At 38.8% G+C, this 12435-nt stretch overlaps 2 pseudogenes; both read left to right on the forward strand.

The window, feature by feature from the left end:
- The first annotated feature begins 1446 nt into the window (after window positions 1–1446).
- On the forward strand, window positions 1447–3836 carry LOC149168663 (hyperosmolality-gated Ca2+ permeable channel 1.8 pseudogene; annotated as a pseudogene).
- A 1430-nt stretch (window positions 3837–5266) lies between these two features.
- On the forward strand, window positions 5267–6366 carry LOC149168664 (hyperosmolality-gated Ca2+ permeable channel 1.8-like; annotated as a pseudogene).
- The last annotated feature ends 6069 nt before the right edge of the window (window positions 6367–12435 follow it).

Genomic DNA, 12435 nt, shown 5'->3' on the forward strand with positions numbered 1-12435 from the left:
AAGGAATGGTCCAAAATTCAATGGAGAAGATTTGAGTTTAACTTTGAAGCATGTATCAGATTTCTGTGATTTTACTGAGCTTCTTAGAGTTAAACATGAGGATGTTTGCATTATGTTGTTCTATGATTCATTTCAAGGGAAATGTAAACAGTGGATTGAAAGCTTTCCTGCCAAATCTATTAAGTCATTTGAAGACTTTTGGTTGATGTTTTTGGAGGAATGGATAGATAGATCAAAGGTGGTGGCAAACTCTCCTTCAATTCAAGGTTTCAAACAATGGAATGATGATCATATTAATGAAGAAATAGATGAAAATTTTTCTTTGTCCTTGTCTTCGTATCTAAAATCATTTGAGTGCAAGGCAGAGGATAAGATGAAATTTTTGGATGAAGTTGCTAAGGACATTGAGAAAGACATTGAAGGTCTACAAGGTCAAATTCAATCATATAGTCCTCATGGTTATGATCATTCTTGTTAGAAGGTTTCTATGTCAGAACACAAGGAGAGGGTGTTGCTTCCTATCTCTTTTGTGATTGAGGAAGAATACACTGTTATTGAAGATCAGTTGGCACAACTAGAAAGTTACGAGAATCATTAAGTTGATCATGTATTCTGGGATCCTATAGCTAAATACATGGAAGAGTTTTACTCTCCATAGTGGCTCTGAAATCCGATGCAGAAAAAAAACTCAAATATTAGATAACACAAATGATTGGCTACATTGGAAATTTCTCATTGATTGAGCTGAAAGAAGTTTGAAATTGATAGGGTAGGTAGGTAGGAAAATGTAAATAAGCTCAAGGTTGACTGAGCATTTTTCAGTAGATGTGGATTTCTTTCTCCTACAGTGATCATCAAGATTAAGCCCGAGGTGAAGGCCCAAGAAGCTTGAAGGGAATGCTTGTCAAGCAAATCTATATTTGTTATAAAGAGGACAAAGCACTGGACTTGCATGTTCTTAGTGTACCACAGGGGCACACTATCCCAAGTGGAGCCACCTGTTATCACCTAAGAAACAATTTCTAAATTGTTCACATCATTTTGCTTGTAAAGGTTTAGTGTTAGTCCGAGTTTAGTTTCTTTCAAGATTTGGCTTTTGGGCTTATATTTCTCAAGATATGGACAAAACTGGTATTGCTGGGTCAAATGGCACCCTTTACAGATGACAACTGGAAAATAAAATTGATCTCCGCCAAGCAGAGAGTGCAATAGATCGTATGGATTGGATTGAGAAAATAACAGGAGTAATGGCTTCACTTCTGTGTTCTCAAATGCCAGAGCAGAAGCTACCTTGTAGCCCAATGAGCAGTGGACATCAACGCAGCTAGTGAGAGCAACTCATTGAGTGCAGCAAATGATCTGGAGTCCAAAACCAAAGACAATTCTAGGACAATAAGGGATGTACTGGAGAATGTGCGATTTACCTTAATTGTGGTGGCTGCAGCAATGCTGGTTCTTGCATTTCTTGGACTTTTATTTTCTATTCTTGGACTCAAGACTCTGGTTTACTTTTTGGTACTTGGTGCATGGTTTCTTGTGGTGGGAACATTTATTCTTTGTGGAGTGTTCATTTTATTAAACAGTGCGGTTGGAGATGCCTACGTCGCCATGAAGAGGGATTCAGTGGTGGTGAAACTTCAATATTCACATTCTCCAGAATCTGAAGATGACATGAAGCCAGTTACCCATCTTCTCACTGTTGATCTTACCTCAAAGAGAGCGTTGAAATTTCTTAGTCATGGACTTCGCTATCTATTGGATGGAATCAAAAGGGTACCGTGGCAAGGCTTTAGAATTTCTAAACCAGATAATGATTTGGTATGAAGCACAACATTTATATAGTTCACAAACAAGTAATACCAATGTCGAAGATTTTATTGAAGAAGTTGCTATGCTGGCTGAAGCAAATGATTTGAAGTCAGATCGCTTAAGGTCTACATTATCAGAAATCTCATGGGACTCTTTCAAGTATTATTTGCAAAGGGTTTCTGGATTTTTTTTTGTCGTCAGAGTTTGTACTTGGGTCAAGCGATAATGTTGTCATTACAAATGGAAGGGTGGTCCTTCACAAAGAAGAAAGTTTTGTCAGTGATGATTTGAAGTTTCTGGAAACTGTAGAATATGATAGAAGAATCAAACCTGCAATAACTATAATTGAGCAAGCTGAGTGGGAACGAGTAGATCCTGACGACGTAACAAGCAGTGATTTTCTGAGTGATGCAATAATGGCAATTTCATCTGCAATGGTTATTCGTTCCCGAGGTGCTGATAATGCGCATTTTGAAGTTATAAATGAAAAATACAGCGCTTTGAATTCTAGAGCAAGCAATATTAGGGAGCACATTTTTCATCTTTACACAAGGCAGCTGATGGGTATGATAAACCAAGAACGAGAACGGGTACTGAAAGATCCTGAGGCAATCATGCCTGTTGCATTTGTTTCATTTAATACACGCTGGGGAGTTGTTGTTTGTGCACAAACACAACAAAGCAAGAACCCAACAATTTGGTTAACGGAGTGGGCCCCTGAGCCTCGTGATGTATACTGGAGCAATCTGGCCATTCCATTTGTTGCAATCGCAATTAGGAAACTACTCATGGGTGTTACACTCTTTTTCCTTGTATTTTTCATCATGATCCCAATTGTAGCAGTCCAGTCATTGGCCAACCTTTATGGAACTGAGAAGGTTGCTCCCTTCCTGAAACCAATAATAGAAGTGAAAATTATCAATTCATTTCTTCAAGGATTTCTACCAGTGTTGGCTTTGAAGATATTTCTTATTTTACTTCCTACTATCTTGATGATCATGTAAAAAATTGAAGGTTATGTAGCAACATCTATACTTGAAAGGAGAGCTACTGCAAAGTATTATTACTTTATGCTGGTGAATGTATTTCTTGGAAGTATAATTACTGGAACAACATTTCAACAGCTTCATGCTTTTCTTCATCAATCTCCAACATAGATACCAAAGACTATTGGAGTTTCAATACCAATGAAAGCTACCTTTTTCATCACTTATATCATTGTTGATGGATGGGCTGGCATTGCTGGTGAAATTCTCCGATTGAAGCCATTAATCATTTTTCATCTGAAGAACATGTTTTTGGTGAAGACTGAGAAGGATAGGGAGAATGCCATGGATCCTGGCAGTGTCGGTTTCCCAGAAGCAGTTCCTCAACTTCAACTATACTTTCTGCTTGGACTTGTGTATGTAGTGGTCACACCAATACTTCTGCCTTTCATAGTCATATTTTTTGGATTTGCATACTTTGTGTATTGACATCAGGTTATCAATGTGTATAATCAGGAGTATGAGAGTGTAGCAGCATTTTGGCCTCATGTTCATAGTCGTATAGTTGTTGCATTAGTAATATCACAGCTACTACTACTTGGTCTGCTAAGCACTAAAAACGTAGCTGACTCCACTCATATACTTTTAGCCCTTCCAGTGTTGACAATTTGGTTTCACAGGTTTTGTAAAAGTCGTTTTGAGCCTGCTTTACGAAGATATCCACTGGAGGAAGCCACGGCAAAAGATACTTTGGAGCGGGCTACAGAACCAAACCTTAATCTCAAAGGATACCTAACTAATTCGTACTTGCATCCTATCTTTAAGAGTGAAGAGAACGAGGAGAATGAAACGGGAGAATGGAGAGATGATCATAGTTTGGTACTGACAAACCGTCATTGAAAGCTGAACACCCCTGGAGCTAGTGAGAACATCTACCTTGCCTCACCAAAGTATGATGAGGAGAAAGGTTATGTTCCAAATTTTGATGGTTTTCCTTGTTGCATTTTTCTTGAAGAATCATACCTCTCCACTCAGTTTTGAAAAGCTTTGGAGCAGCTGAAAAGAATATTTAAATATAAGGAAGCCCAAGATAGCAAACTTTTGGTATTAAGCTGTGTTTTGGTGATTACACAGCAGATTCGTGGTGCGCTACGAAACTGCTGAAGATGATGCCTAGTGCACAGCAGTTTCGTAGTGTGCTATGAAACTACTGTAGCTAGATAATTAAAACTTAGTCAACCAATTTTTAGGGACCGAGGGGAAATTTTTGGAAAAGGAATCTCTTCAAAGTATCATGTAACATGTGTCAACATTCAACAAGGAAAAAAATAGGTGGAGGAAACATATATTTGAACTTTAAAACTTTTCTTATAAAGTGATCATAGTCACTACAGTTCATGATATTTCAAACAGCTTGGAGGAGGTTTTGCCCTCACACAGGGGAAAGGTCGACAGCACATAAAGGACGTGGCACTCTAATACATTTTTTTATAATCAAAGAAGAAGGGCATGGTTAATTATTTTCGAATATCTTTGAGGAAACCAAAAGCATAAAAACAGGGGCAGTTTCCTATTTCTCAGCAGCAGTGAAGAGATAAGACAGTAAGGGCTAGCAAAGAGCTTTAAACATCCATCAAGGCTAAAGCTGAAGGAAACCACTTGTCAGAGAATGAATCTTGATTGTAATAAATGCTATGTTCAGCATGATGTAGAATTAGAATCCTAATTGTTTTAGGTTTCTAGAGCTGTCAATTAGTAGTAAGTTGCTTTTAATAGTTAGTTTAATATGTCAATAGGTGTCATGATAAGGAGAATTCGAGTTCCCCTCATGCTTGAGGAGGAATCTCAGTTAGGTGGAAGAGCTCTATATATAGGAGAAAGAGCAATGTAATACGGGTTGGAAATTTATGGAAAAAAAAGCTCTGATATTTGGCTTATGTAAAGACTCTGTTTTTTTTGGTAATACAGTACTGGCTTATGCTTCTCAAGAATCATAAAGAGTTCAATGTAATGAGTTTCTTTTGTTGTCTTTTCATGTTATCTACAGTGTTATGAGTATGTGATTACTTAGAAATCATTAACAGTGCTCTAATTTCCTTCATATACTCGTAAACTGCCTTCTATATATTTGGTGTGTTGAAATCTGAATGACTTGACTTCTATGCAAAGCCAACCCTACTGTTAATACTGAATCATATATGACTCCATAAGCCCAATGGATACTTGTTAGTTGTGTTTCCACCATTTTCATTTTTATTTGTTTCACAAGAGTTAGCCATCTTGATCATAATCAAAAACCTTTAATCCTTTGAGAGAGCCCTCTCAGGTTGGGGAGGCTAAACCTTAGCCTAAAGTAGGTTTGAAACAATACCTTGAAGTCTTCCTGGTCTGCAGCCTTTCAGGGCCTGATTTTGAGATAACATTTTGGTGCGTCTGCCGGGAGCCTGAAGATTATTCATTCCTGAAAACTACTCATGGGTGTTACACTCTTTTTCCTTGTATTTTTCTTCATGATCCCAATTGCAGCAGTCCAGTCATTGGCCAACCTTGATGGAATTGAGAAGGTTTCTCCATTCTTGAAACCAATAATAGAAGTGAAAATTATCAAGTCATTTCTTCAAGGATTTCTACCAGGGTTGGCTTTGAAGATATTTCTTATTTTACTTCCTACTATCTTGATGATCATGTCAAAAATTAAAGGTTATGCAGCAGCATCTATACTTGAAATGAGAGCTGCTGCAAAGTATTATTACTTTATGTTGGTGAATGTATTTCTTGGAAGTATAATTACTGGAACATCATTTCAACAGCTTCATGCTTTTCTTCATCAATCTCCAACATAGATACCAACGACTATTGGAGTTTCAATACCAATGAAAGCTACCTTTTTCATCACTTATATCATGGTTGATGGATGGGCTGGCATTGCTGGTGAAATTATCCGATTGAAGCCATTAATCATTTTTCATCTGAAGAATATGTTTTTGGTGAAGAATGAGAAGGATAGGGAGAATGCCATGGATCCTGGCAGTGTCGGTTTCCCAGAAGCAGTTCCTCAACTTCAACTATACTTTCTGCTTGGACTTGTGTATGTAGTGGTCACACCAATACTTCTGCCTTTCATAGTCATTTTTTTTGGATTTGCATACTTTGTGTATCAACATCAGGTTATCAATGTGTATAATCAGGAGTATGAGAGTGTAGCAGCATTTTGGCCTCATGTTCATAGTCGTATAGTTGCTGCATTAGTAATATCACAGCTACTACTAGTTGGTCTGCTAAGCACTAAAAAGCAGCTGACTCCACGCCTATACTTTTAGCCCTTCCAGTGTTGACAATTTGGTTTCACAGGTTTTGTAAAAGTCATTTTGAGCCTGCTTTCTGAAGAAATCCACTGGAGGAAGCCATGGCAAAGGATACTTTGGAGTGGGCTACAAAACCAAACCTTAATCTCAAAGGATACCTAACTAATTTGTACTTGCATCCTATCTTTAAGAGTGAAGAGAACGAGGAGGATGAAATGGGAGAATGGAGAGACGATGATAGTTTGGTACTGACAAAGCGTCATTAAAAACTGAACACCCCTAGAGCTAGTGAGAACAGCTACATTGCCTCACCAGAGTATGATGAGGAGAAAGGTTATGTTCCAAATTTTGATGGTTTTCCTTGTTGCATTTTTCTTGAAGAATCATACGTCTCCACTCAGTTTTGAAAAGCTTTGGAGAAATTGAAAATAATATTTAAATATAAGGAAGCCCAAGATAGAAAACTTTTGGTATTAAGTTGTGTTTTGGTGATTACACAGTAGTTTCGTGGCGCACTACGAAACTGCTGAAGATGATGCCTAATGCACAGCAGTTTCGTAGTGCACTACGAAATTGTTGTAGCTACATAATTAAAACTCAGTCAACCAATTTTGAGGGACCAAGGGGAAATTTTTGGGAAAGGAATCTCTTCAAAGGATCATGTAACAGGTGTCAACATTCAACAAGGAAAAAAATAGGTGGAGGAAACATATATTTGAACTTTAAACCTTTTTTTATAAAGTGATCATAGTCACTACAGTTCATGATATGTCAAACAGCTTGGAGGAGGTTTTGTCCTCACACAGGGGAAAGGTCGACAACACATAAAGGACGTGGCACTCTAATACATTTTTGTATAATCAAAGAAGAATGGCATGGTTAATTATTTCCGAATATCTTTGAGGAAACCAAAAGCATAAAAATAGGGGCAGTTTCCTATTTCTCAGCAGCAGTGAAGAGATAAGACAGTAAGGGCCAGCAAAGAGCTTTAAACATCCATCAAGGCTAAAGCTGAAGGAAACCACTTGTTAGAGAATGAATCTTGATTGTAATAAATGCTATGTTCAGCATGATGTAGAATTAGAATCCTAATTGTTTTAGGTTTTTAGAGCTGTCAATTAGTAGTAAGTTGATTTTAATAGTTAGTTTAATATGTCAATAGGTGTCATGATAAGGAGAATTCAAGTTACCCTCATGCTTGAGGAGGAATCTCAGTTAGGTAGAAGAGCTCTATATATAGGAGAAAGAGCAATGTAATACGGGTTGGAAATTTATGGAAAAAAATCTCTGATATTTGGCTTATGTAAAGATTCTGTTTTTTTTGGTAATACATTACTGGCTTATGCTTATCAAGAATCATAAAGAGTTCAATGTAATGAGTTTCTTTTGTTGTCTTTTCATGTTATCTATAGTGTTATGAGTATGTGATTACTTAGAAATCATTACCAATGCTCTAATTTCCTTCATATACTCGTAAACTGCCTTTATATATTTGGTGTGTTGAAATCTGAATGCCTTGACTTCTATGCAAAGCCAACCCTACTGTTAATATTGAATCATATATGACTCCATAAGCCCAATAGATACTTGTTAGTTGTGTTTCCACCATTTTCATTTTTATTTATTTCACAAGAGTTAGCCATCTTGATCATAATCAAAAACCTTTAATCCTTTGAGAGAGCCCTCTCAGGTTTGGGAGGCTAAACCTCAGCCTAAAGTAGGTTTGAAACAGTTACTTGAAGTCTTCCTGGTCTTCAGCCTTCCAGGGCCTGATTTTGAGATAACACGTTCCAAAAAAAAAATTCCTGGGGCGCTGTCCTGGACCCCGTAGAGGGGGGCTACTTGCCCCCCTCAAACCCTCCTATGACCCCCCCACTGCGCAATCGACGCAATGAAAGGGGGGCTCTGTCCACCCTCTATCCCCCCAGTTCACTACATAGGTTAGTTGTGGAAAGAATATAACACAACCGAACATTATCCGACTTGTTGTTTTCTTTCCACAGGGAGCCACAGGAGAGCCTAGTCATTTTTCCCGCCCTGAAACACCCATTGTTTCTCTACACAAGGAGAACTTCTCAAAGCTCATAGCTTTTGTCAATGCATCTGCAGTATTCTTCAAAGTGTCCACCTTTACCAACAAAACCTTTTTTTCTTCTATCATATCCCTCACAAGGTGATACTGAACATCAATGTGCTTTTTCTTTCAATGATAAGCAGGGTTCTTTGCCAAGAAAATTGCACTTTGGCTATCACAGTCTATCCTTATAGCTCCCTATACTAACCCCATACTTGAACACAATCTCTGCAACCAAACTGCTTCCTTGCTTGCATGAGTGTCTGCCATGTATTCTGCCTCTGTAGCTGATAGTGCCACTATAGATTGTTTCTTACTCATCCAACTGAATCCACCTCCAAATAGGTTAAACACATACCCAGTTGTATATCTTTTTTGTTCCAAATCTCCAGCCCAGTCTGCATCAACAAAACCATGGATATCTAAAACTCTGTCCAATCCTGGTCTTCCTTGGTAGCACAAAGCATAATCACTAGTGCCACGCAAATACCTGAAAACTCGGTTCACTACTGTCTATTGCTCCTTCCCTGGTTTTGACATAAACCTGCTCAATACTCCCACTGCATGTGCAATGTCTGGTTTAGTACAGACCATTGCATACATCAGGCTACCGACTGCACTTGCATATGGAACACGGGACATATCCTCTTCCCCTTCTTGTGTCTTGGGACACCGTTCAGCAGATAACTTTACACCTATAGGAATAGGAACCTTCACTGGTTTACTATCCTGCATATTAAACCTCCGTAGTATTGTCTCGACATATTTCCTCTAGTTTAACCAGATCTTCCTCTTTGCCCGATCTCTTTTAATTTCCATGCCTAAAATATAGTTTGCAGCACCAAGATATTTCATGTTGAATTTGGAGGACAATTGGGTCTTCAAATCCTGGATAATTTCTTTGTCATTTCCAACTAGCAACATATCATCCACATGCAAGACCAGATAAATAACACGGTCACCAATTAATTTAAAATACACACAGTGATCTGCTTTGCTTCTGGTGAAGCCAAGTCCCCATATAAATGTATCAAATTTCTGATACCACATCCTTGGTGACTGTTTTAACCCATACAGAGACTTCTTTAACTTGCATACCCGTTCTTTCTTACCCTTCACCGCAAAGCCTTCAGGTTGCTTCATGTAGATCTCCTCTTCTAGATCCCTGTGAAGAAATGATGTCTTCACATCCATCTATTCTACCTCAAAATCAAAAGCGGCAGCAACAGATAAAAGTAATCTAATAGAAGTTGCCTTGGCAACATGAGAAAAAATATCACCAAAATCAATTCTCGGCACTTGGAAATAACCTTTTGCTACCAACCAAGCTTTGTATTTCTCCACCTTTCCTTCTGCATTTGTCTTCTTATTGAACACCCATTTGATGCCAATGGGTTTCCTTCCAGCGGGCAACTCCACCAAATCCCAAGAATCATTTTTGTGCAAAGATGCCATTTCGTCAACCATGGCCTCTTTCCAGAGTTTTCCATCCTTTGAATCAACTGCTTCCTTCACAGTTCTGGGATCATCATCAGTAATAGATAAAGCAAAATTTGAACAGAAAGAAGATGGACTATACCTTTCTAGCTGCCTTCTTTCTCGAACTGATCTTCTTACACCCAGAGTTTGTGGCTCTTCATCTTCTGATTCCTCCTCTGCTGTAGAGTCTGATTCTTCCTACTTTAGCTCAAACTCTATCTTCTCAGGTTCCTTCGGTTGGACTTCATGTTTAATAACATCTTTCACCTCTCTGAACACCACATCTCGGCTATACACAACCTTCCTTATTGCTAGGTTCCAAAGCTTATAACCCTTTAAACCATCCTTATACCCAATAAAGATGCACTTTTCAGATTTACTATCCAACTTGGTTCGTTTCCCCTTTGGAACATGTACATATGCATCACATTGAAATACCCTCAGATGTGAAAGAGAGGGTTTCTTACCAATCCATACCTCTTGTGGAGTATTATCCTCCAATGCAGATGAAGGTTATCTATTGACCAGGTAACATGCTGTCTCCACTGCCTCTGCCTAGAATTCTTGTCCTAACCCAGCACCACTGAGCATGCTTCTTTCCCTTTACATCAATGTCTTGTTCATTCTTTCTGCAACTCCATTTTGCTGAGGTGTATATGGAGTAGTCTTCTGTCGTGCTGTACCACACTTCTTACAGAATTCTTCAAATTCCTTACTGCAAAACTCTCCACCGTTATTTATCCTCAGCACCTTTATCTTCTTCTTTGTCTGGTTTTCCACCAGAGCCTTAAATTCTTTAAATCTGTCAAAGACTTCAGATTTCTTCTTAAGGAAATATATCCATGTATTCCTTGAGAAGTCATCTATAAATGATAGATAGTACACAGAATTACCCATTGATGGAACCTTCACAGGTCCAAGCACATCACTATGCACAAGCTCTAATATATTTTCTCCCTCTTACCACCAGAGGGGAAACTCACCCGATTCTGCTTCCCATATACACAATTTTCATAGAAATCAAAATCCAGAGAGCTATTACTCATACCTTCTACCATACCTTTACCATGAAGTATTTGAAGGCCCTTCTCTCCAATATGTCGAAGCCTTTGATGCCATAACATGGTCATCTCTGTAGATACCACTAGATTTTATGCTTCACTTTCAGGAACCATAGAAATGTTGCACCCTTCAACAACAGTGCTACCTTGCAGCTTGTACATATTTCCATTTCGAACTTCCCGCATCAATACCAGTGCTCCTCGAACCATCTTGCAGGTATCCTTCTCGAACATTGTTTTTACACCTGCATCATCCAACTTGCTTACAGAAGTCAGATTTCTGGCTAATGCAGGAATATGCAAAACACTCGAAAGTGTTCTAACCCTTCCACCTTGCAACTTCAACTTTACTTTTCCACGACCAACGATTCTAGCCTTCCTATCATCCCCTAAGAAGACGTCACCACCATTGTATTTATCATACTTGGAGAACCACTCTCTATGGGGAATAAAGTGAAAGGATGCACTTGAGTCAATCAACCATGCCTCATGATATACATGTGTACTTGAAGAAGCCAAGTACAAATCCCCACCTTCATCTGAGGTGGTTTTCACCTCTGCCGAAGAAGCATCATCAGATCCCTTTCCTTTGTCAGGAGCTTTAGATTTACAGTCCCTTTTGTAGTGCCCTTCCTTTCTGCATTTCTAGCACACCACCTCTACAAGTTTTCCTGGAGATTTAGATCTCCCACTCGATGACTTATTTTTGTTTTTTTTCTGGCACCATCCTCGTATAGACAAGGCATAACCATTCTGACTCTCCATATTTTTTTGTCTCATTTCCTCCATTAGCAAGGATGAGACTATTTCATCAAACTGCAAGGCAATTGCATCGCTACCTATTGCAATAACTAGACTATCCCACGAATTTGGTAGAGAACACAACAAACTGATGCACTTATCTTCATCTGAAATTTTAATATCAACATATAATAACTGACTTACCACTATATTAAATGCATTTAGATGCTCTGTCACCAAGTCTCCATCTTTCATCCTCAAGTTATACAACTTTTTTCATAGGAAAAGTTTATTCACTAGAGACTTAGATTGGTACAAATTCCCTAACTTGTCCCATAAATCCTTCGTCGTAGCCTCCCCTGATACATTCAACAATATTGAATCTGAGACACATAATCGTATTGTTCTCTTAGCCTTCTGATCCAACTTCTTCCATTCTTCATTGGACACTCCCATTGGTTTAGTACCTGGATCTTGTTATAGACATTTTTGTGCCTTACAGCTATAAGCATGAAATGTCCATAATCCAAGGGATCCAAAGTCCCTAAAGATGTTGTTACAGCTCCTAAAGGAACAAGGTCAACCAATGACAGCTTCTCCCAGAAGTTCTCCACCAGAAACCACTCAGAACTAGTCAAATCAGGATCAATTCAGAAGCTCCACTAGATGCGTGCGTTGCAAAGCACCCAAATACACTGGCTAGGTGCGTTGCAACGCACTTGAATGCACTACCCAGGTGCGTTGAGTGGGAAATGACAAGTGGCAGAGTCATTCAACGAGGTGGAAAGACCATGGAAGCTTCCAGAATCTTCTCCAATGACACTTGCCTCACTGAATTCGACCAAGTGATGAGTAAGAGGCTCTCAGTCTCCAAGTGGAAGCAAGAACTGACAGAGAGAAGCCACAAGTCAAAACATAAGCTGACTCATCCTCTCTACTTACATCTATATATGGATCCCTCATCCCAGAGATCCAGAGGC

Source organism: Pinus tabuliformis, chromosome 4_2 (assembly GCF_031772625.1).
Source record: "Pinus tabuliformis cultivar Carrire ecotype Pingquan chromosome 4_2, CPIR1, whole genome shotgun sequence".
NCBI classification, from domain to species: Eukaryota; Viridiplantae; Streptophyta; class Pinopsida; order Pinales; family Pinaceae; genus Pinus; species Pinus tabuliformis.